Source organism: Pteropus medius, unplaced genomic scaffold, assembly GCF_902729225.1.
Source record: "Pteropus medius unplaced genomic scaffold, Ma_sr-lr_union100, whole genome shotgun sequence".
NCBI classification, from domain to species: Eukaryota; Metazoa; Chordata; class Mammalia; order Chiroptera; family Pteropodidae; genus Pteropus; species Pteropus medius.
The window spans coordinates 5,574,817-5,601,976 of record NW_024353517.1 but is presented as its reverse complement, the minus strand read 5'-3'; the positions used below and the strand labels follow the sequence as shown (position 1 = coordinate 5,601,976).

The 27,160-nt window shown below is 38.0% G+C and overlaps 1 protein-coding gene across 25 annotated transcripts in view; it reads right to left on the bottom strand.

The window, feature by feature from the left end:
• The window catches only part of LPP (LIM domain containing preferred translocation partner in lipoma), a 605,586-nt gene that overhangs the window by 435,876 nt on the left and 142,550 nt on the right, over nucleotides 1–27,160 (bottom strand). For all 25 annotated transcript variants that reach the window (XM_039850683.1, XM_039850695.1, XM_039850680.1 and 22 more), the window contains one exon: nucleotides 10,877–10,939. The gene's annotated coding sequence lies outside the window, so the exon portion shown is untranslated. The remainder of the gene's footprint in view (nucleotides 1–10,876; nucleotides 10,940–27,160) is intronic.

Genomic DNA, 27,160 nt, shown 5'->3' with positions numbered 1-27,160 from the left:
GTTTTAAGGGGGTAGGTTATATCCTTATCCTCCTCAATAGAAGGCTGAATCTCTGTCTACGGAACAGTGCCCCTTGCATAAGTAGCGAAGAAAAATAGAAGTAATCTGACAATATTTGAAGATAGAAGACCCAGATGCAAATCAATCTCCACTATTTATTACTCGAAATGAATTTAAGCAGCTCACTTGACTTTTGTTTCTTCGTTGTAAAATGAGGATAATACTGGATAGCATACTGGGTTTTATGAAAATTAACGATGAATGTACAAGAAATCTTATAGAATCCAAACTGGCGAGAACGTTGTTCCCCCAAATCATAATTTGCCAACTTTTACTGTCAATTAATAAAAATTTTAAGAGGTCACCTGAATTCAACTCAGTTCAACTAACAAAAATGTACTCAGTGCTCATCATCTGTGATTTAGATTTATGCCAGGTGCCATAATTGAAAGGCGATGGGGAGGGAAGGAGAGAGGAGAAAGGAAGGGAGGAAGATCCATCTATGTCACAATTTTTGTCCTAGGACCCTGTAACCTTGTGGAAGAGACAGCATTTCACATATGAACTACCTGAAGAACACTAACACTATAAAGTACAAAAAAAGAAAAAAAAAAGTTGGTGCTGACAATGGCTCGTATGGTAGTTTAATGACAGGTCTTACGTGATGTCAGGAAAGGGTTCAGGGCAATAGAGAACATGACATTATTTTTCTCCTGCCCCTTTAAGCATCTACTTCTCAGAGAACCCATCTGTGGAATCCGATAGGAAAGAATCTCTGCACATGGGCACAGCTGACTGACACCTTGGGCATTTACTCTGGGAATCTATCACCCCCACACTATCTATAACTCACCCTCATTTCCTCATTCCTTACTCTGCATTCCACTCCTTTCCCTCTCTTCCACTCCTCTATCTCTCTTTACCTCCTCTGCTCATCCCTAGGGACAGCAATGTCCCCAGGCCTGGCTCACCTCAATCCACAGTCTTCTGGACTGAAAAGAGCCCTCAGGCAGGGGTGAGTGTGGTACAACTGGAACAGTAGAGGACTGTGTACCAGGAGACCTGAGTTCCTCTACCAGCCTTAACCCTACTTCACTCCGTAACCTTGAGCAAGTCACTTCCACTCAATGAGCCTCAGTATCCTCACTCACCAAACAAGATTAGAGGATATTTAAAAGCCCCTCTTGATCTTAAATGTTCAATGTATGTGTCCTGACCTACAGTTTCCAACAGTTTCCTCGTGACAACTGGGGGCTCACCAGTCACACTTGCTCCTGAAGATGCATTGACATGACCACATCGACAGTTTCTATTGTGGGGAAGGTCAGGGACTCCTTCAGAAAATAGCTGATCTAAACAGAGCCCAAGGAGTGTCATGGCAACACAGCTCGCAAGCTGCCAGAGGTAGGGAGGAAAAGCAGCCAATATGCGTGTGCAGCTGCCACATTTCAGAACAGCACTCAAACCTTGTTAATATCAACTTGCTTAATACTGAGTTTCATAGATTATAAGCTATTTTTACTGCGTATTTAACAGATTTGTGTATCGTCTTCTCTGCCAGCATTTTCACAGTCCAGTACAGAGGACTCTGCCATCGGAAAGCCTTCGGGACTTTAGGCCACCCAGGGTTAACTCAGGAGAAAAAGGGAGGGGGAGAAGATGAACAGGAGGGAGAAAAATATACTCAGTAGTGGAGACTAGGGGGAGGAGGGAGTAAGATGCAATAAAAGCAAATACAAGCCAATACTACAAACACTCAAGTGTGAGACACTCAAATCCCAGCTCTCTAAAGACGCAGAGCTGGATGTGTGGAGAGAGTAAGGGAGCCGAGTGCTCTCTTATACTCGGGCCAACACACAGACTCCCACCTCCAGTTTGATCACAACCTGTTTGCTTTCACTTGTCTTCACAATCAGTCACTCTCAGAATCGTCACGTATGTACTCTGCAGAGTCTTATGCCCACATTCCAGGAGGCAAGCACCTACCCACTAATGTAAGCTCTTCAGAGATTATATAAGGAAGAGCTTTTGCTAAATGTCCCATTTACAACCTGGCTCCCTCATATAGGAATGGGAATTCTAGCTTATGATGATTGACCAAGCTAATCTATGTGAAAGCCCCTGTCACATAGTAGACATCCAATAATCGTCTGCTTGTTTCCATCTATTTCATACAGCAGCAGCACCACGTGCACCACGCTTATCTCCCAATGGTCTTCGTAGAAAGGAAGAACCCAGGCCAGCCAAGGCCACATGAGTGGCGAACAGGAGCTCAGGCTCCTACCTTCCCCCCACAGCTTGGTCAGAAGGGGCACCATTCTCAGACCTACTGCTAACTGGGCAAGAAAAGTAGAGTCAGTCATTTCTTCTCTGGGAGAAGAGTTAACTAGACAGTTAGTTTTTAAGTTCCTTTCTTGCTCTGAAATTCAGCTTGTAAATCTCACATCCATCTTAAAAACAAACAGAGGGAAAAACTGTTGAAGAAAACACTCGTGTACTTCTTTATTGAGCATAATGTCTAGAGCACTGTGCCAGCAGCTAAAGAAAATTCCAAAAAGCAGAGAAGAGTCCTTAGATTCAGAGCCCTTATAATATGTGTGTGCAGGAGGCAGGCGGAGGGAGGGTTAAAGCAAATATGGAGAGATGGCAATATAAAATAATAAGATTTATTTATAAAACAAAATCCAATGCTAAGACTACACTTCAGAGCCAAGGGGTGGAGAGAAAAGGTATCCCTGGGAGGCGGGATACATGCTGGTCCTACAAGCAGGAAAGCGGGGCCCACACAGGCAAAACGGAGGAAGGTGGCGTATTATCAGAGCTGGCCCTCTCCAGTGGAAGAGCATCGGGAGCTAAGATGATTTTATGTCTTACATCATTTTAAAATTCTGTGTTTCATACATTAAAAGCTGTAATAACAATGGTCACCCAGCCGCCCATCATCATAATGTTATGTGGGAGAATAGAAAGAGTACTGAAATAGGGAACAGGACACTGGCTTCTAGGCCCTGCTCCATTGCCACTATCAGCTGCCAGGGTTTAGCTAAATCGTTTATCTGGCTGTGGAATAGATCTTATAGAATTCCAGTTGTAGTTCTTGAAGCTTCTTGAGAACCAAATTGTCTGACATTCACATTTTGCAGGTCAGAGGACTGAGGCCCACAAGAAAATAAGCGATTTCTCTCAACTACACATTTCTGTCATCTATGCCCGGTTCTCTGGACATGGCTGGTATTCACCTGCTTCTGGGTCTTGCCTCAAGCTAATTGTTGCCTGCTAGTGATTTATCCTCAAGTCCCTGTAATATCTCATCGAAGTCCATTTAATCAGCTTCCAAAGCCAACTCCAGTGCCTGGTTCTATAATAAACTTCTAGGTAGAGTCCCCCAAATTCTCTTACTGAGAAAATATAATTACTGAGCTCACATATCATACTGAGTCTTGGCTGGACCTGAATCAAAGTCACCTCACAGACCTGCCAGCTCCCTCCTTCAATTTCTTAGCAAGCCACTTTGCTTGGTAGGTGCTAAGTAAATGCTTATTAAGTCAGGTTGGTCTGGAACATCATTTTTTTTTTACCCTCAGCCACGTACCTTCTTAAACATCATGCTGCCTCCGATCATCATAAGCCTAGGTGTATGTAATCCCTATAGCAACCAAAATAGTTTTGACTACCTCCAAATCCATCAAGCTATTTACCAGACCCACTAAATATGTAGCAAGAGAGAAGGGACATAAAGGAAAAGAGACGAGGACCAAAGGGCATGGACTACAAATCAGATAAACTGCATTGCCTATGAGCTAAGGAGCACTGGTATTATCATTCCAATTTTACAAGGAAGAAATCTGCAGTGTAGACAGTCAATGGCTGGCCCATTGGAACAACGAGATCAAATTCTGCAGTCTAAAAAGATACTGCTTTTTCCACTGTGGTAAACTCAAGTGGGTGGAGTCTCAACACAGCTATCAGCTGGGCAGGCCCATTCAGTCTACTGCAGAGGATGAGGGACACCTGGAAAGAAGAGCACGGCAGGCACTTATAGCAAAGGTTTTATACTAAGTGACACTCAACTAGTAATGATGGAGTGAAAGCGTGGCAGAAAGATTTATGAGGCAAAGCTGTGTAACTCCAGAGGCAACCCAAGGAACACATCAGATGGGAATTTTAAAAATTCCCTTTAAACACACGAGGATTCAAATGCCAGCACACGCAGTGATGGCCCCAGCCAGACAGCAAACGCGTATTGGCACCACTGTAATTTGTCCATTCACCAATATGCTTCCCGAAAAACACCCATATGTTTTCTTTTAGCTTCCATATGCTTTTTTAGCAAGGAAACTAAAATATTTCATTAGTTTTCAGTAATTAATAATTACTTATTTCACAATAGTCACCCTCATTAAAAAACGAAAATAACTGATTAAGCTGCAGGATCCTGGCTTTCAACTCGAGCTTTTAATTTTTTTCTTTTTTTTTTTTTTAATTCTTTCCCTCTAGGAATTGAGTAATAGAGTAGAACAGCCAGTGTGAAAATATTCACACTATGGGGAATGAAGAGTTATCATACACGCAGCCCAGCATTCCTCTTGACTGAGACATCATGGTTTAATGAAAAGAACATGGACTCTGGAGCAAAAAGACTTGTGACCCAATCCCAATTTGACCCCTGGTGAATAGCACTTCTGAGGAAATGCAGGGCGTTGAAAAAGATAAAGCCTGCTGGATGCCTTCAACCCAGCCTTCTATTATTCCCAGGGAGCAACTTCACAGAGTTTCCTCCTGCTATCTCAAGGCATGGGTAAGGCATGCCCAGAATGCTGGCAGTGTGCCAGTCATTGTCAGCAAGCCACGGCCTATAGCCTTGAAATTGTTCTCAGGCCTAAAACAATGCTTTTCAAACTCTAATGAGTATACAAACTACCTGGGGATCTTGTTAAAATGCAGATTCTGATTCAGGAGGTCTAAAGTGTGGCCTGAGGTCTGCATTTCTAACAAGCTCCCAGAAGATGTTGATATTCCTGGTCTTCAGACTAAACTTTGAGAAGCAAAGACCCAAAAACTATCAAGATGAAGTTAGGAAATAGAATCTGTAAAAACAGAACAACTGTGCCTGTTTCACTGGGCTATGATAAGGGTTATTAATTATATCAACAACGTTTCTGTGCATTCACTGAACAGCACAAAGACATATCACTTATCACAACAGTTTTGTCAGTCAAGTACGATTTCCATTTTACAGACAACAAAACCAAGGCTCAAAGAAATCAAGTAATGCATCCAAGGTCACGCAGCTAATAAGACATTTTCCCAATTCAGGCCAATCTGCCTGTCAGTGTGAGTATAAGCCAATGGAAGATAGAAAATCAGAGTAGATATTACTGTGGAGTGCTGGTACGACATCTGGTTCTTGTTTCACCACAGTCTTCCTACCTGTAAGGTGAAGGTGTTGCCCCTGACAATCTCTGAGAGCTCTTCCATCTCTGACACCAGCTTTCACTCTCATGGCTCCCAAGTCTACTCACAGCGAGTCACTAAGCACTGAGCATTAGCTTCACACATATGGCAGTCATTACGTCTTGGCACAGTCCAAATTCTAGCTGCTCACATCTGCATTTGTGCTGATCTATGCATGGTCAGAAGTCAATCTCTATTAAAAATCCCATGCTCAATAAAACAGGGAGAAAACAACAAATGGGTTCCCCAAAGCATTGAAATTCCAATTCAGTTGATAACTCACAATATGAGCAGGGTACTATGATCCTAATCACTCTTTGTCTCCTCCTCATCTCACTTACAAAAATAAAGAAATTGAGGCTACTAACCTGATAGAAGTTTTTTTAAAGAAAGAAAAAACATTGGTTATTTATAATGCATTTTGCACGATCATCCAACATTTCTTATTCTGCTTTAAGGTGTCAGATAAGCATTTAATTAATTAGTTAATTAATTATAATATAATTGATTTCTAAGGCTTATAGAATTGTTTCATTGTTCCTATTCATATTCAGTATTATCTCAAGGTACTCACCTATTTTGGAGCAGATCTAGATTTATATACAGACTGTGCTACTTATGAGCTTTATGACTTTGAGCAAACTACTCAACCTTTCTGATCTCAATTGCTGCATATTAAAAATGGGAAAAAATAGTTTTCTATTTTATGAGATTGAATGAAATATTGTATTAAAATGGCTAGCATTTAACAGATTCTACATTAGAAGTAATTTGATTGAGTGGATGAATGAACAAATAAAGCAATCAGAATAGAAGTCTCAATATTAAATCTCAACAGTTTGAGACATATAAAAGTCCAGAATCATGCTCATAAATATGGTGACACCCAGAGTAGAACATATAGGTGAACTGTGGGGAAAAAATCCCAGAACGACAGGAAATGTATGTTACCCAAATGCCACCTTCGACTTCCTACATTAAAAATCTTCTTCTGCTTAACTTAGAACATTCGTATGTTCTTCAGAAGGCCTACAAAACTCTCAAAATTACAGACACTATTCTATGCACATGAATATTTTCTATTTAATAGATTCAAATATGAGCTTCCAAATATCTTATAATTCACTCCCCTACTACTGAACACACACGCATACACACATACATACACACAAACGAAGAACAATAGTGTTAGGCAAGTTTCTTGACAGAAAAGGACCTGTCAACCAAGAGGAAAAAAAGGTTATTTAATAAAACAAGGCTGAGAGATGCAAACATGGTTTATAAAACGAATGGGCAGTGGAATTTATCGGAATACCTTCCAAACCAGAGAAACGGGGTTCGAATTCAAGACCAGCTTTGGCTGCAAACTTGCTATGGGACCTGGGCAAATCAAAGACTCATGAAAATCAGGGCTGGGAAAAGCTTTGCCCCTCTCCTTGTACTCTCCTCCTTCTCCCATCTAATAGATAGAGAAACCGAGGTTCAAAGATAGATCATCCCTTCACCAAAGTCATAGCAAAAGAATTAGAGCCAGAATTCGAACCTTGGACTTAGTAAAAAACTTCCACACTCTGCGTCTCAATATTAGGAAGACCAAAATAAGTCTTTAGATACAGTGACCTCCAAGTTATCCTCTAACTAATTAATAATTACTACTCTCTTCTCTGGACCTGGAAATGTCCTGAAAACATGAGTTTGGCAAAGATCGTTCCAGCTGCTTCTCAGTCCCAACCCAGTCCCACAACAACAAGGCAGAGAGGTCTAAAACAGTGAGAGATATTATTAATCTTGTGTAGCACAGCAACTGGGAATTGCAGACCTGGAACCAGATTTCATCGTGTTGGCCATTACTCTTCTGTCCTCTTGCTTATTAATCATTCATCTGTCTTCTTTTTATTAATGTTCCTACTATGCTTGGTAAACAGCCAACGAGGAGCTCATCCTAAGCTTCCTATCATTCGTTGGATCAGAAAAGAGCAGGAGACAGTGAAACAAATAGTGGTGACGATGTCAGGGTCAAGGAATCTCTTACAGAAAGGACTGCAGAGGAATCCACATTCTCCTAGTCAACACAGAGCAGAAATCTGCCAGAATTCTCTATTCCACTGCCCCTCTGGATTAATAGAGATGCCTAGAGTCTGTTTCTGTTTTAAGGACATCTCACATCCCTGTGCTGACACTGGTTTTACCTGAAAGACAATGGTCCTTTAAATATTGGGTTGAGAAAGGGCAGTTGATAGAAAAAAAGATTTCTCTCCTAAAACAGAGATAGGACTATGGAGTCAAAAGAATTCTAGTCCAGGATCTACAACTAATCATACCTTAGACAAACTGGATTCCCTCCCTGACCCCGAAAATCTCCATCTTTGAAATGAGAGAATTTGGCTAGATTGATTCTTAAAGTTTCCTCTGGTTCTGACATTCTAACCTCTCCTTACAGGTCAATGACTTAACCTGGAAAAGTCAAACAACAGAACAGAAAAGGAACCCACTGATGTTAACAGTGAACAAGTTCACCAGATACTCTAAAATTAAGACCCAAATAATGGAGTAGAGAAATATAGGGAGAAGATAGATTTTTTTTTCCCTTTCTAACCAGAAACTAAATGTTGCTGAAGGTAGGGAATGACAAATGCATAAATGCCCAATCATAGTGTATGTATAATTCAAATCGCTAACTGCTCTTCCGGTATATAAGAGAATCAAAAGCTAAAAAGAAGAATAACTTTTTACGTAGGCTCTGTCATAGAGTCATAGGACTTCGCCATGATTTTGGAAAGGTGGCAGCAGGAGAGAGAAAGGACTGGCTAAGAAATAAAATCACAGGTAATAGAAGATTTGACTAGAAGTAATGCCATGATCAACTGGTCCTACTCTATCTGTCATTAGATGACGAAATGGATCCTGGAGAAGGAAAGTGATTTGCCTAAGGTGACAGAGAGAGAACCGAGATTAGAATTAGATTCTCACAACTTCTGGTTCACATACCATAATATAAAACATACTGCTTAACTCCCCAAAATAATGATATCTTATCAAGGTAACTAAGAAAATAATTTAATTTATAACTAATTTAATTTATAACTACTACCTCCACCTCGGAAAACAATTACTAGTTAATTTGACTTAAGGCAGACTAAGGCTGCTTCCATCAAATTTTAATAAACATAGAGACAAGTCCATGAGAATTAATTGGGTGTTATTCATCCTTACGAATGAATCACCCTTACCCTGTAGAAAACAGTAATAATCAACGGTCTACAGGAGGCCAGAGTCTGTTCTTGTTCAAGTACAGATCCTGCCTATTAAAGAACATTGGGTATCAGCTCTAAATAGTAAACAGGGTATACCATTTCAGATTCCATGAAGTGCAGCTTTAAATAGATTTGGTTTGGAAATGGGTCAGGGAACACACCACAGTCAGTGGATCAACATTGAGAGCAGAGAAAAACAATGATTACACTCATTATGTGGGTACCTGTTGACACATCTACTGTCAAGTCTAATTATTTATTTAAACTGTTATTCTTTCTTCATTACTGCCACTGATACCAATTATTACCATAAGATTATTTTAAATTCTACAGCATGTCCCCAGAATATTTACCTCTCCACCTTCCAAATATTATTTGAGAAGTTTTTATCCTTCTCTCCCCACCAGCCCCCACGTCCAAAATATAGAGGATAGATAGATGATAGATAGACAGACAGGTAATGATAGATTAGATAGATGATTGATAGATGATAGATAGATAGATAGATAGATAGATAGATAGATAGATAGATAGATAGATAGATGATAGATAGATAGATAGATCTAGATAGATAAGAAATCCCTCTTTCTCAAGAGCAATTTTTTATGAATTTTCAAGCCTTGCTTAAACTCTTCTTTGTAGTTCAAGATGGGTTTCGGTGGCAGGGGGCAGGGGCATAGTTAACCACTTTTCAAAGTTTATTCTATTAATATTTAACATGAGCATTTGGAGAAAAATTAATATAATAACTGCAGTTTCTAAATGAACAAGTTAGATCTCTGCTTAACAGAGCTATTAAAAACCGTGAAACTACATGTCTACAGTACATTCTTTTCTGATATGTTTATCCATGAAAATACATAAAATACATTAGAAAGGTATCTTTTGCAGGGGCATTTTATGAACTAGAGAGGGACCAAATGACAGGCAGGAGCCATTCCTGTATTTTTAGCCACTAATTTTCTTGTAACCTTCTCTTTTGTAGTCATGAGAATAAAATCTAAACACCACCGGTGGCTGCTGTGTCTGATCTAATTATAGAGGAGTTTCGCAGTCCATACATCACCCACCTTGTTTGCACAAGACGTGTTTTTATTCAGTGTGTATGGGGAATATTAACTTTGAAAACCGTATTAATGCAACACCATAATTTCCATTTAATTCTAAATTTCTAACTCCTACAAATATGGGGCACTTCCAACGAACTTCAATTCTTTCAAAGGTTTGTGTAACTAAAGTCATGTTTACAAGTTCAAGATCATGGAAATAACATACCAAAGGAATTATTAAAATATTCAGCAGAACAAATGTTTGCATTATGTTTGTGTTGATATGAAATCTTCCGCAAAGTTATTCTACGAGAACACCGTATTTTCTACTTTACCTCTTTCTTCCTAAGACTTCTAAAAGATATCATATTACATAGCAGAGATAACTGGGAAGTGTAGACATCAGCTGGTTAGCTGTAACAGAAAACTCACATTTTGCAAATTTTACAACTAGCACGCTTCCTTCAATTTTTTTTCTGGCCTCCATTTTCTTGAACTGGAGAAGAATGCATTCTTCTCCAAAAGGCTGATCTCTTTCACAATGATCCCCCAGGAGAGTGAAATGCTGATTATTATGGGTCCTGAGTTTCAAAAAACTCTAACTCATTTTCTTATTCTTAGGTTGTAGCCTTGGATTATGTCTTTTTGAGATGTTTTTTTTTTGAGCAGCTAAGAGACAGTGATGGAACAGACTGGTTATGTTTGGCCCCTTCAGAGTCAGATAACTCTGACATCAGTATAGTGAAAATGCACTCAAGGACCAGGAAACTAGAGAGAAAACCCTCCTGCCACATGCTAGCTGGGGTACAAGAAGACGATCAATAAGAACATTCTAGTACATGGCATAATATGGACACTTAAATACTGGTTAAATCTGAATCTTCCCTGTGGCTCATATTTTTGTGCTTTTGGTTCAACCCTAAGAGCTAAGAATTGAAAGGAAAAATTAAATTAAGAAGACATTAAAAAGAGAGCAATTCACTCTCTTAGCCATTTTTCAGGTTTTGGTGCTTATAAAATACCTTTGTGTTTCTTCTGTTGGGAGTGAAATCTACCTTAAACATTATTGACTAAGATGCCCATTAGAATTTCATAAATATGAAGACAATCTCCTCTTACCTCAGATAATAGCTCTTGGAATGGTCAGTGGACACCAGGTTCAGCAAACTGCAATGTTAGTGTCTGTAAATGAAATAGACAAAAATTACTTTTAAGTACGAAGGTATATTTATTTATAAATAATCATAAACACTCATATCTATATAGCAGTTTCTTATTTTGCAAAACATTTTTCACATTCACATTATCTTGTTTTCATTTTCACATTATCTTGTTTCACCTCACACTAACCTGGTGAAGAAGCAGGAAGACATTATTCTACTCACTTCATAAGGAAACAGAAGCTCGCAAAGGGATAGGGAAGATGAGAAGGGAACTAACATCTTTCTCACAACTGACTTCACAGATGCCATGTGAAATGGGTACTATTGTCCTCATTTAACAGATATAGAAACTAAAGTTTAGAAAAAGCAGGTAACTTGCCTAAGACTACACGGTACAGTACATGGCAGGGTACAAGTTTGGACCCTCTGATCCAGTGGTCTCTCCTAGAATATTAGGTTGGGAACGCACAAACAGCTCATTGACTTGATCCACTAGGCTTGGTGGAAGAGGGAATAATAAAATAAAACTAGCTATTTGACTGACATGAAGAAGCAGGACACACATGTGGGATTTAGAACCAGTCAGACTTATCTTCCTCTTACCAAAGGCCTTAGGCAAGTTACTTAAACCCTGAGTGTCAATTTTCTCACATGTAAATGAAGATTATAACATCTACTTCATAGCCAAAGATCAGTTAAACTTATTTTGATTTTCCTCCATTATGTCCTATCTGTAGATATGGACAGTGGTGATATACAAAGTGGTAAATTTTTTTCCTATGAGCCCATGTTTATACGATCAAAGAATGATGTTACACGCATGCGATGCTAGAGAATACCTCTGGACTGGGTATTTTGTGCCCCTAGTTTGAAAATACCACAATATTTATCTATGCCTATCTCACATGATTTCCCTAACAACAGCACAAAGAACTTTTATTCCAAAAGGCAAAGCCTCAAAATTTAAAATCAAATGTCTCTTCAACACCAAAAAGCAAGAGATACTGCTTAAGTGAAAGACATGCAAGTTTATCTCAAGTCTTTTTAAAGTATGTGCCTATATTGTGCCTTAGGTTCAGAGAGATGGAGCTTCCAACGGGACTGCGACAACAGAATTTATTTTAATATAATGGATAGATTGATTTAGAAGTAGAAGACCTCTGGGAAGTTTTAGTAATATATCCCATTTTCATACAGGACTCAAATCAGATTAAGAATAGAACATGGGATTCTGGAATAGAACAATAGGATACCCTACAAGAAATTCTTTTCACATGCCACCAAAATCTTTATAGTGTGAAAAATATTGTATGAGCATTTTATCTCAAATCATCCTCATTATAACCCCAATGAGACCTTTTTACCCTAATTTTACCAATAAGGAAACCAAACTTCAAAGATCACATGGTTAATATGGAACAGGTAAAAATTTAACCTTCTATCTTGACACTAAAACCAGTAAGGAAATAATGTAGCCTCCCATTTGGGGGTACTCTAGTTGGAGGGAAAGGGAAAATGACTATATATCACACAAAAGTCAACTGTCAAGGCTCCAAAACACATTTAGCCTTGAGTCCTACTTCACTCACAAGTAAAAGGAGAAAAGACTTCACATCTGTGGCCTAACCAGAAGGTGACACATTACTGAGTTGATGCAGTGTCACCATGTTTGATGCAGGTTAGCATGAACACTTTCTCAGCTGTCCTCAGTGAAGTTTCAGAGATGCAACATCCTTGTGCAAGCTCTCAAAACACAAGCCACAGAAACAATAGAAGTTAGCATCAGTAAATTTTCACGAAGGAACCTTCATCAGTAAGTCTGCATCTTAAGCAGTAGAAAAGCTGAAGCCTTCAAAGCTAAGAAGTTCACCAGCCGTCTTCACATGATTAGAGTACCATGTGTCCTCAGCAACTCCTGAGTATTTCCTAATGCAATGGAGTTTTCTCCACTAGACCCATAAAGACATCTGGGACAACTGACAAATCCCACTCTAGCGTCTTGGTATGAAGTCAGTTATCCTTGGCTGCCTCTGTGTATTTTATGACTGCTGATCCAGAACATGGCAGGTCTGCATCCTTTGTCAAACCACCCAACCTCTCCCAAGAAAAATGTTCTCATCCCCAGAAGCAATTACAACCAAAAATAAAGAAACCTGTATAATCAACTCTAACTTATAAAACATCAACCTATTAATTAAAATCTATGCAAAAGCCAGACTCACCAAACCTAGCTAGGACTAATATAGAATAATTGATCATTTCAACTGTATTTTGGGGAAAACAGATGAAAACAAATGAAGCCAGGAAAAAAAAAAAAAAGAGAGAGAGAGAGAATGGAAAAGAAAATGATAGGGAATAAAGGAGGGAAAAATGCAGAAAAGAATATAAGGACATGAGAAATGAAAAAGCAAAGAGACCTGTTTCAAGAAGCTTTCACAAACCATGGTATCTTTTTAATCAACCACTGTACCCTAGGACAATTTTTAAGCAACGTTATTCTAGGATGATGATTCTAACATTATGAACAAAAATTCTAACCACTCGCTAAGACCCATGTAAAGATGCCTCTTAACACCTTTTTGCAAGCACTATAGCACAGATGGGAAATATGATAGAACCTGTTAAAACTCTCACTAATCACATAAAAGGGTAAATTTTTAGCCCTGTTGCCCCAGATGTTCTTTCTGAATAGGGACTGTTGTCTTGAAAACACCTGTATGACAATTGAGGATCTGGGTTCCCGCTCTTAGCACTATAATTCCCAAATATTTTAAATTAGAAGTTGTATGAAATATACATTTTTTCTGTTTCTCTTCACAGGTCTTGATCATGCTTATCCCCAAACTACTATGAAAAGGCCAATAATTATTTTGTCTGGACTCTGTATTTTGGTAAGTTTTACATGGTGGTGAAGATCGTGGTGAAAGGATTACTTAATACTAAGATTTGTTTAAATTAAATAATGTCATAATCTTAAGCATGATTATTAGAGCATCTGTTCCCAAAAGCAATTGAAATATTAGATTAAGCCAAAGGCATTAAATGACAAACATGGAACATCCCCCATTGCCATCATCAAACCCCATATGAGGAACATTTTTAAATGCACTCTCTCACCTGCCACCCTAAGATACTTATCAAGAATACAACATATTCCATGGCTTATGAATGATTTGGTTGTCTCATTAAAGTAATGTTTGCCAGTATTTAATTGCTTCCCTCCCTGATTTTAATTTCCTCACCTGTCAGCATCTATCAGAGCCACTGAGATCTTCTGACATCCTGGCTGATTGTGTTCAAATTAATCAGATTTTTGAAAAGTAAATTGCTTTGGCCTAAAGGTAATGCGCAACTTCTTCATGTTATATTTATAAGAGTTCTATCAAAGGAACTTATAATCTAGAAATTAAATGAGAGGTTTTAGAAATCCTAAGCAAAAATATCACTAGTACTTTTTTAAAAATCAATCAAAAAGTGCTTATTGAACACATAGCACTTCCCAGCAGTCACTCTGGGGTAAACAGAAGAGAGTAAAACATGAAGCTACCTCAGAAAATTTGGAGAAACAGGTGAAAAATAATTAATTAAGCTAAACTCACGTTTTCTTAAGTAGCTGACAATCTGGTCACTCAAAAGGTATATTATGTATTTGCATCTGAGACCAGTTATACGCATTATGCTCTCACAGAGATTAATGATTTTACTCTTCACTTCAATACAGTGAGGTAAAATCGGTGTTATTGCTAGTAATAGTAGCAGTATTCCCATTTAACAAGTGACAAAGCCGATGCAAAGAATGGTAAAGGAACTCTTTCCTATATACCTGGTTATGGGCAGACCTGATCTTGTGTTCTAAATAAAATCAGAAAATACAGCATGATTACTTTGGAATAAAGAGAGAAAAAATTCTTTGCAAATTCTCCATACATAATTATTCAGTGCTAATTCTTATGCTAATATCTATCCGTAACAGTGCTTAAGACACTCAGGCACTAAGTTGTTCTATAAGAAGTAAATGAAAGAGAAAGACTTCCTAATGTGTCCTACCACCATGAGATTATTCTTATGTATATATGTTATTATTCCTACTTTGGATTATGAATATATGGATTCATGCAATAATTAAGTCCCAAAAGCAAGTCTATAATATCACACTTATTTTCAGTACTTCTACTGGTTCTAAGGTCCCTAAACTAAACAGAAGAATAAAAAACGTTGCATACATGCAATTAGGGATGGGAGGAGGTGGAGTCTAGTGTAACACATGGAACTTAGAAGTTGGTTTTCACAAAAATGCCTTTACAACCAAATATAACCAAACCCTAATATGGGTCTTATTTTTCCAGTGGACTCTGAGCCTCTACTTAACCTTTAAGCGTCTCCTCTGCTGTGAAGCTTTTCCCGACCCAGACGGTTTGTTGAAGCAGCCTTTCTAAAGACTACCTTAATGCCTGTTTTCATATCTAGATCCACTAAAATTACCACACTGTCTTGTCACTTTTATTTGTGTGCCTTGAGAGGAGAAACCTTGTCAAACTCAGTTTCTTTAATACAAATCCCAAATCCAGAATCTGTCCTTAGTAGGTACTCAAGAAAATCTTTATTGAATGAATGCATAAATGAATGAAAAAAGCATTCTGTATAATTCCTACAGCATTTAAGTCAATGCATGTCATATTAGAAGTGCTTGGTAAATGTCGGTTGGATTGAAATTAATTAAACAGTTAATTAAAAAAAAATATTGTTCAATTAAATGATTCTAAAAGCTACTGAGTATTGAGGGGTCCAGTGAGGAGTTAAGTAACCTGCAATGACCCACTCATCCTTAACCCAATAAAGGAGAAAAGAAATGTTTTTTACAGAAAGAATAATAAAGGCTGAACTTATGAATAGAAATGTAGGCAGAAGTTGAGAAAATTTATGTAGAGAAAAATATTATTTATCAAGAAAACCATGTTAAATTATAGATACAAAATTACAAAATAAAGGGAGAAACAAATCTAGAAAAAATATGATTTTTTTTCAAGATTATGGGTATGAATAAAACCTAAGAGGGAGAAAGAGAGAAAGAGAGGGAGGAGAAAATGAAATAATGAATTCTAAAAACCAAGTCATGTGTGTAAAAAAGGAAAATCATCAGATAGATCAAAGAATAAAGAGTTAGTCAAAATCAAAGTAATATTAATTAAACACTACACTTCTATAACTGAGCTAAGCATTTTATATTCTTTAATCCTTAAAAATATTCTTAGAAGTTATTATTATATCCATTTTACATCTGAGTAAACCAAGGCTTGGAAAGATTAATCTGATCGAGGTCACACATCTAGCAAGTTTTGATGCTAGTATTTATAGCCCAGCTTTTAAGACCCACAAACTCATACTGTTCCCAGGATCTAAGAGAAAATAAGTGGGCTGGAATAAGAACTTTAGAGTTAAATGGCATGATGGCAATCCAGAGAGTGATGTGGAAATAGGGAAGGCAAAAAAAATATAAACCTTTTTAAATCCTGGGATGTTTAGGTATCAAGAAAAAGACTGAAGGAGGAAGTGGCTGGGGAATTAAAGCCATCTTCAAGAATCTGAGGATGTGTCGTGTATAAGCCATGTTATACTTTTACAAAATATGCAGTGCTAGAACTATTAGGGATGAGATGATGGAAACTCTAACTTTAGAGCAAAGCAAAGGAGAACTTTAAACTTGAAGCTGTCCAGCAATAGAACAAACTGCCTCACAAAGAATTGGAAATGTTCAAGTAGAGGCTAAATGGCCATCTGTCAGGGAAGGCATGTGTGACATCCTGGCAGTGGGAGTCTGCATTAAAACATGGACCATTGCAGTTGTGTGTTTTGGAGATTTAGCTGCTCAATATTGAGAGATAAACAACAGCTCAGATCTCTAGACAAAAATTTGAAGAATGTCCTTTGAAGAAGAAACCCCTGAATAAACATAACATTCATTCAGTACATCCACGGAGCACCTACGATGCACCAAGCACAGGACAGTCCGCATGCTCCAGAAGTTTACACAAGGAGATAGAAAACACATTTCAAAGAGTTAAAACAGAACTGCTGCTAGGCAATTTGCAGGTCTAATAAACAGCAAGGAAAAATCATAACTAGATGTCTAAGAAATAAATTTAAAAATACAGAATGGTTGGCAGGTAACTAATGACAAGAAAAAGATTTGCAGAAAAAAGTCACCAATGGCCTAGGTTTAGGGAAGAGCTAATACACAGAGATGACCAAAGGGAAAATCCGATCTCATTTTTGGGTAACCAAGACAGACACGGAAAAAGAATCAGAAGACTGTTAGAAAACAGAGTTTAACTCAAAAAGCTCACAAGTGAGAAAAAGCAATCAAATGTTTAATGAGAAAGAGGAAAAAAAAAAAAAAGAGAGAGAGATCTTGCAAAAGAACACCCAACTTATTTGAAAATAAGACAACAACACATTTGAGAGTCTGTAAGCCTACTCTCGAGGTTTGCCAGATTTACGTACATTGCAACCTCTCTCAAGGCCTAATCCCACAAATAGCTACTCAAAAATAGGAGAAAGGTATTAAAGGGAAAACATAATATCTGGGTCCAGTTCTGCTAACTTTCTCAGCATTCTTCATTACAATTTAACAGTATGACCAATATTTATAAAAGAAAATAAATCACATAAAATACTAACATAAGCAAAAGCAAAGTTAGGAGTCATTTTTATTGAACAATCTCCCTCTCTCCCATAGAAAAGGAGACAGAGAGATAGACAGAGAGAGAAGGGAGCTTTAATAAAGAATTGGGCAGTGGGGGGTGGGGGGGCAGTGGTCTAGTAAGATAACTTGTAGTGATATGAAAGGTAACGGCTGTGTATACAATTTCCCTTCCTGTGACTTTTAACTAGTCTAGTTGAAGAAGAAAGTCGCTGCTTCAACCCAAACTCGCTGATTCTTCTTCCCCACAAAACTGGAATTCTAAACCAGAATATGAACAAGCGGTTAACTCCTCCTTCAACTTCTGTGCCTTGGCTAAGACAAAGCATGTTCTGTTTAAAGAGGCAGCAGTGGTTACTATTGAAAAGCAGAGGTACAGTGGTGAATGCACAGTAGGGAAAATATGCAAAGGGTTTAATACACAAAAAATACAGAACACTTTATTAGTAAGTTTAAATATAGTTGGTATCACCATATTCGCAAAAGAAGTTCAAAAACATCTACCTTGAAATTCCTAACACTAAAATAGGAAACCAAAAGGAAAAAAAGACAAAAGAGGAATGCAGTAATAACTGGGTTCTTGTCCCAGCTCTGCCACTAACTAGTGCTGTTTTCTTGGGTAAGTCTCTTCCAGCTCTCCTTTCCTATGAAATGAAAGAACGGAAAGATGAGTAGCTCTCAATGCCTACAAACGCATAAGGGGTCTCAAGACCTTTTCAAGGGTCGGCAAGTTCATAATACTACCAAGATGCAATGAGCCTTTTTCAACGTGTTGACATTCGTGCCAAAGATGCAAAAGCAATAGTTGGCAACAATGGCTGGAGTTTTAACAAGCATCAAGACAATGGCACTGAAATATGCTGATAGTCATACTTTTCACCACCAGGTACCCGCAGTAAAAGGGAGGAAAAAGAATATCACTAAGACTGTTCTTAATGCATTAAAAATTATTAATTTTATTGAACTTCAGTCCTTGAGTACACATCTTTTTAATATTCTATGTAATGAAATAGTAAGTATGTATGAAGCACTTCTGCTGAATTCCAAAATGCAATAGCTGTCTCTAAGAATGCACTCGTATGATCGTTTGAACTAAAGTCTGAGCTATCAGCTCTTTGCATGGAACAGCATTTCTATTTAAAAGAATGAGTGACAAACTACAGTCATTCAGACTTAGGTTTTCCTGGATATTTTCTCAAAAATAAACCAAAAGAGCCTATCGTTTGAAGGAAAATAGCTAACAGTCTTTGGTGCCAACGAGAAAATTCAAGTTTTAAAGTGAAAATTGAAATTTTGAAAATCTTGTATCTAATGTTATGCACTTGACATCTTCCTACTAACTAAAATAGGTTATTGATGAAATTACTAGTAATATCAATAAATGTGACTTTTTTCTATGTTACAGAATAAAACACATCAACATTTGGAAAAATCCGCATAATTTGGAGAACCAATAGTTTCCAAATAACCAATGCATGATGTTACAAAGTCATAGGTGGAGATCCATTCATATTGATAATTAGACCAGTGGATTTTAATATAACGGAGCATAAAAAAGTTTACCGATTTCAGATTTCACATTGTAACTAAACTTTAGAAAACTATCACTTGTCAAGGTTTGGTGTTGTATCAAAGAAGAAAATCCACAAGTACCTCATTTTTCCTTCCTTTGCCAATTCTTTCTGGAAATCTTTTTCTGGATTACCTTTGTAAATCTTAATCAAAACACATAATTCAACAAATTAACAGTGAGAATGTAGTTGCCACTTTTCTCACTGTTTTTGTTTATCTGTTTGTTCGTTTGCTTCGTTTTGGAAAATGTACTATTTTCATATAAATATTTTACATTTAAAAATGTCTTTTTTATTTGTTTTAATTTCTAGATAAACATCATTAGCTATAACACATATAAACTAAAACTCATGTTTAAGAGTGTAAGGAGGTCCTGAGACCGAACCTCTTGACTAGGTGGGATTTACGTGTTTCCTTCTTGGCTAGGCCTAATATCCTTTGGTTCTAAACCACTAGGGAAGAAACAGAATGGCTCTGCTCTACTTTCAAATCCTGCTACCTGTTTGTTTACCTTTACGTAGCTGCCACTTCAGTGAGCATTTGGAAACAGTGAAATATCTGACTGACTTCATCATGGAATAGGCCATTGGCTGGCTAGTCAACAACTATTCATTGTCTGCCTTCTATGGGGCATGCACTGATTCTTAGAGCACCTGGATCAGAATCCAAACTCTACTACTAATCAAGGTATACTCCTGGTCAAGATACAAAATCTCTCCAAGCCAGTTTTGTTAATGTAAAATGAGAATGACCATAGGATCTACTTCATAAGATTATTGTTTGCTCTGGTGAAATGATCCAGTAAAAAGCTTACTATACACAGTGCCTAGCATATAATAAAAACTCAGTAACTCTTGCTCATTGTTATAACTGGGATGTCTGTTACCATTGTTTGCAATACAGATAAAAGAAATAGTTTAACCACATTATCAAGGTCTCAGAATCTATCCCAGATGCTGAAGCATTCAGCTCCTTGAAAATAGAGAAGCAAAAGTATCCAGGAGTACTTGTTTCTCACCTCAAGAGCAGAGACTCTGTCTTTCACCAGGAATGAAAGCAAGTTTGTAATAATGACCGAGTCGCTGCATAAGTTCCTAAACTTTCTGTGGTGAAAGAGGCAAGCAGTTCATACTCAACATCATTCTCAGCACTGTGGTGAAAGGACAAAGAACCACAGGCAAGTGAGGATTCAAACCAAGTTTCTGATTAGATGAGAGAGACTTTTCCTTTTCTTGTGTTTTGGCAAACAGTCATGTTCATTTCACCTTCTTACTCCACTTGATTTAAAACCCAGAAGGAATGAGTTTGGGTTAAAATAAGGATGTTTGTCAAGTCAAGGTCAGACCTCTCATATTGTAGAGAAGAGGTCTTTGATAAATTTCTTTAGATTAAATATAATATGATTTGGAGGAATAGATGCATACATACTTACCTACAATTTCTTTATAAATATATAAAGGAATTAAACATTAAACTTGTTATATTGGTGAGGCTCAATATCATTTTTAAAGAAAAAAACATGATGCCACCTTTACTTTACGTTATTTCATCAACTCTATGTAAAACCACGTCAAGTGTCAATACCTTACTATCCTGATAAGAATTGTACTCTGATTTAATAGAATGATGTAAGTTTTACTTCCAGAATAATGTATAGAAACGATCATGCCCCCTTAACAGTACTTGGATCTTCAATCAGGAAATTCAATTTTAGCTGCAAAACTATGTTTTGGCAAAAGTGCAATTGAACTCAGTGTACTTGTCACATTTCTAAATATACCCCGGTCACCATGACAACAAGAGAGACTGATGGATCGCTTAAAAGAGTACGGTATATTTAATTGTCAGCATTTTAAACTGACTCAGAAAAATGCTGTGTGATAGGTCTACTCACCATGGTTACTGCCAGCTAAGTCCATAATAATAAAAGGTTCACATATGCACATCGACAACGTGCGCAAGAGAACGTAAAATCGGAAGGCCTTGTATTTTCAGTCACATCAAATGCCAAACTTAAGGCTTTTGAAGGGACTTATTTGCATTAAGGTGCCACTCAGGAACCTCTCTCTTAGATTGTCAGGTTCTGCATCTGGACCCAAGGTCACTAGAGCAAAGCCTTAATCAGATTCCAAAGCTTGTTCTCTCCCTTAGACTAAATATAAAGATGAATTTAAGGTTACATTCTCCTGGAACATATCTGGAATAGGGAGTGAGAGAGACTCTTTGTTCTTTCCTTCTATGTAGACCTGTTCTGAAAAGATAATCATCAAGGATCCATTCATTCCCTATGCAACCATTTCCTGAGGGAGCACTTTTCCTACACCAGGCAAGCTTCTACATGTTGGGAATGCCACGGCAACAACTAGACATTGTCTCTACCTTTAGGGAGCTGACATCTTCAGACAAGAGGATGACAAAGATACAAATAAATAATTCATTAAATAGAATGAAATTGTCTAAATGAACTGATCCATTAGACGGTACTATGTACAGTGCCTAGTATAAGTAAGCACCCAGCAAGTCATTATTATTATTATAAGATATCTCTCAGCAAAACAGTTCTTAATGTACATAAAGAAAACAAAGACACACTAACCATGCTTTCAGAGAACGATAAATACTATGTAGAATATAAAACAAAATAATGGGAAAAAGTGATGGGGTGGGAAAGATGTGCTACTTTAGCTAGAGATTAAGGAGGACCTCTCTGAGATGACATTTGTACTGAGCCTTGGATAATCACTCCAAGACAGCCATATGCAGAATCAAAGGAAAGTCATGTGCTAACAAACTTGGCTTATACACAGGTCAAAAGGAAAGCCAGTGTATCTGTAGCTTACTGAGTGAAGAGGTTAGTGGTGAGAGATAAAGGAAAAAACATGGCCTATCTAACAGAGCTTTGCAGGCCACAAAAAGGTCTTTCAAATGTTTTTAGATACCATGAAAACCACTGTATGGAGGGGATGTGATAGGATCCAATTAATAATTTTAGATCTTTTGGTGTGGTATGAAGATCCATGAGGAGAATGTATGAAAGTGTAGAGACCATTTCAGACATTCTATTGCCAAGATAAGGTATTGGATGATGACAAGGACTGAGTCACTATACTCCTACTGCAGTTGCCTTTACACAGCCCCATGCTTACCCTCTCGAACACCTCTTGCAAAAGAGGTGATAAGAGCAATGGAAATCAGGAAATATTCTGTAGACAGAAAACACACACACTGGCCAAGAGTGGACTCTGAGCAAGGGTGGTAGCAAAATGAGTTAGACATATGCCAACAACATGATGGAAAATATGCCCCATGATTCACCAGGACTGAGTAAGACTTGAGATGCTGCATTTCTAGCAAGCTGTGAGGCTCAATGGTGATGCTACTGCTCCATGAACCACTCTTTGAGAACCAGGGTCTAGAAGAGTCTGGAGGCAGGAACACCAGTAGAGCAGGAGGCGATGAGAGTTTGGCTTTAGGAAAATGGTAACATAATAGAGAAAAGGGGTAAAATCAAAAAGATGTAGCAAAAACAAAAACAAAAACAAAAAAAACCTGACTTGAGGACAAATAATCCATGAGTGAAAATACAAAAGATGGTGGTGGAATTGGTTTCAAACTTTCTCTAATGACATTACTCACTATATATAGTTTCTATCTATCTAGTGGAAAGCACTTTTCACAAGTCATATTACTATTATTGTTATTATTATTTATGCCTACAGCACCTGATCTTCCTAGGTGGTCTCTCATCCAAGTACTAACCAGGCCTGACCCTGCTTAGCTTCCAAGATCAGACATCGGGCTTGTTCAGGGTGGCATGGCCATATATCATGGACCGTGGCTCTCCTGGGGCTTGAACCTAGGACCTTCTGCATGTAAAGCAGACGTGCTAACTGCTACACTATGGAACCACATCCATACAAGTCATATTTCTTGTAGTGATGTTCTAGTCCTATAAAACAGGGCAAAGGTAAAGGATTATGATTACCAATAATAATAACAACACCACCAATTATTTGTTGAGAGCTTATTCTATACCAGGCATATTACAACATATATTACCTACGATTCTGACCATACTATTCCTGTTTCACAGATGACAAAACTGATATTCAGAGACATTATGTAGGTCACCCAAAAACACTGCTGCTTCACTGAATGCAATCCCAGAAATAGTCCCCGAAATCCATGACCCTCATCTCCATCCTGCCTAGGAAGCTGAATCTACAGGAGAATTAGATGCCCACTTGAGGCATTCATCTTCAAAGTCAGGGTTTCCTTGGGTCTGACTAAGCTTCAAGACTACAAGTGGCACAACTTGATTCATGGACTCTACTAGCATAGTAGTGAAGTCCCCAAGGTCAGGTGGCCAGTCTGTAGCAGAACTGTCACTCATTTCATGCCCTCACAAAACAAACATGGTAAGTGCTTCTATGCTCATGCTCAGGTCACGTCTACTCCAGTGCTCGTCCATGGCCATATGCTTTCTCTCAACTTTATTCTGCTTTTTCTTTACAACTCAGAGAGTAACTAGCTCTCTACACAGTGATGCATTTAGAGTGAGGATGTGAGAAAGAGGCCCTCATTTGTGAAGATGCATGGAAAACGGTAGTGGATATTGACAAGGCTTCAGTAGATAAGAAAGATGAGCTTAGACATTTCCCCAGCCCAGGAAGTGGGTAAGAAATGAGCCACAAGATCTTCCTTCTAGTCACCCACACTGTGCTTTCCCAGGATGATTCACAGGTATGGCTCCACGGACCTGACAAAAAGGACCATCATCAGAAAGATAAAAGGATGTTTTTATGCCTGCTCTCTTTTTTTTCATTTGTTCCTTCTTGAGTAATAACTATTAATTGTGCTATGCGGGCAGTACAGAGATGAGTCTACCGGGAAGCCAGCACAAATCCATCAAGTGCTTTTAGCCCAAGCTTTTTAGAAGCAATTGCTTACCACATTTTCCCTGCTCTTTTTCGCACAGCTAGAATTAAAGTGGATTTTACCACACAATCATCCCAATGCCCTCCTCCCTCACCTCCGAAATGAAGACAGAAAATGGCCGTTGGTCTATCAATGGCAAAATCATAAGACGTCTGTGAGAAAACCAGTTTGTTGAGTGTTTATAAAGCCTAGGTCTTAGTTCCTAAAATAGGCACTCAATTTACATTAACATACATAACCTGTGAAATAGATATTGTCCAATTTGAACAGATGAAGAAATTAATGCTCAAAGATTATATGTTACTTGTCTCGAATCCAACAACTAGAAAATAGAAGAGCCAGGACGTAAACACAGGTCTTCTGACTCCAAGGCCAACCCTTGTTCTACTCGTTATAGCTGCCCGTACACACTTCAAGGAGTCTCCGCCATCTCCCATTCTGTTTTGCAGAAGGATCAAAGCTTCAAATACTTCTTAGAAATAAGGCTGTATATTATCAAAAAGCCTCTCTCAAGAGGCCTTTTCTAGGAATACTGAGCAACAAAGCCATTGTAGATTCTCTAAAGCTTGCCTCTGACCAAGACAACATGTTCTTGACCATAGCTGGATTTAGGGATCAGTTTGAGTCTGCACCATGCCCAGCGTTGGATCATAAAGGCTCTTAAATTTATCAGCACAGGGCTCTGACCAAATAATAACATCATACAAAGCCTGCTCTCTCACCCAGCCTCAGGGCTTGAACTAAAGAAGGAAGAATCAGGAGAGTGGAAGTAATAGAAGACTGAGGGCCTGTAAGTCATGTGCTTACAGAAGCTCTGGCTCATCATGAAGTAGATAAAATAAAAAACTCAAATGAAAAGTCAATGTAACTAAGCTTAAACTCATCTTTCACTATTATTCTCACATGCTCCACAGTATAAGTAGATGTTGGCAAGGATCACACAAAAGAAAAAATAATAATCACCCAGCCTTCAGGCCCTTAGATATAATATCTGAACAAGATGAGCACTAACAAGTGCAAACAGCACCCTTTTCTGTCTCCCGTTACCCAAAGGTGTGGTGAGGTTAAACATTTTGAAAAGATTCTTTATCATAAGTAGAGCTGACAGGGATACCTGATGAGAATGGTAATTAAATCAAGAAGTAAATAAACAGTTGGATCAATGTTCTTTACTTTTGGTGGCTGACTTAAGAAAAAGGGTTGCCTTATAAAGGTAGATATTTCTTTCTCCCAACCATAAATACAGGGTAGCTTCACAGGCTTTCTCTTTTTTTAAAGTTATTTTGTTTCTCAACAAATGCCAGTTAACCATGTTCTATGTGCTGGTTAGTATGTGGTTTTTGGGGAAAGTATGAGAAAAAGAGAAAAGGACACAACCCCTACTTCCAAAGAGCTCAGAGTCTGGTACCTAAGGCCAAGCACAAAATGTTGTGATTTTTTTTTTAAGTCAGCAAGTTATGTTCTCAATTATGAAAATACCAAATGTCAGAGTCTTCTCTAGTCCAAGCAATAATGTAAAATGAGCCAATTCATCTGAATCAGACTTTTTTTTAATGAAAATTATGACTGTTGAAGCTTTTCTCCTTAATGCCAAATTATTAGAACCCAGAGGAAAACACAAGGTCAATTTATCATGCTCCATATTCTTCCCAGGCACTAACCACTGTCCCAAAGAATATAAAACGAGCCATGCATGCAATTTTAAATTTCCTAGTCACCATACTTAAAAAGAATAGTAAAAAAAAAAAAAAAAAAAAAAATTATTTTACAAATATATGCAAAATAACACCCCTTCAACATGTGGCACTAGCCACATTTCAAGTGCTCAGTGGCCACGTGACTAGTGGCTACCATATTGGACAGCACAATTTCATTCTCTCCTCAACCTTCACCTTCCACTAAGTGAAGAGAGCAAAACATTTGTTGGAGACAAGTTTACCATAGTTATGAAGATACATGGACTCCCACACATATTTCTCTCAATCTTATATCTCAACATCAAGAGGTTATAGGACACTGTGATGGCAAATGCCAGAGAGAGAAAATGGCTCTACCCCATAAGGATCAGGAAAACCAAACAGGTTCAAGGATTAGTAAAGGGCAACTCTGCCACTTTACCCATTGGGATATCAATATCATCACATATAGAACCTAAGATTCTACCCTCAAATCTTTTGTGACATAAATTAAGGTTCATTTCCAACTCTAGTCATCAACACTTCCTTTTCCCAACCCCATTATGGATCCTCTGAAAATAATGCAGGATAGGTAAAAATTCAGTAAATGTGCAATGCATTGATGCATGAAGCTACGAGGAAAAAAAGAGGTGTGAAACACTTCACCTTTTCATTCCTTCTGATATTGTTCCATGGATATGGAAAGTTCTGTTCTCTTGTCAAATAATAAAGAAGTCTCCATCACTTCTTCCTCCAGGAAGGGATGATAATGGCTGACATCCATTAAACCATATTAAACAAGGAGAAAGATCATCTCCCAAATTATCTGGAAGAATGAGTGAAGACCATGCCACTCCTTCCTACTTTCCCTAGTGTTGTGCTTTCTGTTGGAAATTTGGTGTCCAAGGTGGGCCCCAATCTCTGTTTTTTAAACTGGGTAAAAATACACAAAACTAGCACTGTCACTCAACTCTCTGGAGCCTCAGGCAGGCCCCAGGGTTAAGACTCAACGACAGATTGCAGCAAGCCCCAACATGGGCCTCAGGTCCCAAGGGTATTTCCTGAGCTTTGGGTGCCACCTGCTTTGAGTTTTCGCCTTCTATTAGAATGAAACTGGTAGTTTGAAGACTATTCAGTGATTGTCGCCACTAATTTGCAAAGGTGTCAGAGTATGAATAGTCACAGATTTTAGATAAAACATAATAAAACAAAACTGATCAGCAGCAATGTTAATATCCCAATAATAATAGATCATGTAGATATCATGCAATCCCTGATATGAAGCCATGAGAAGGGCTTCATCTCTATGGCAGTCTCCCCCAAAATCCACGACCCCTATCTAATCATGAGAAAA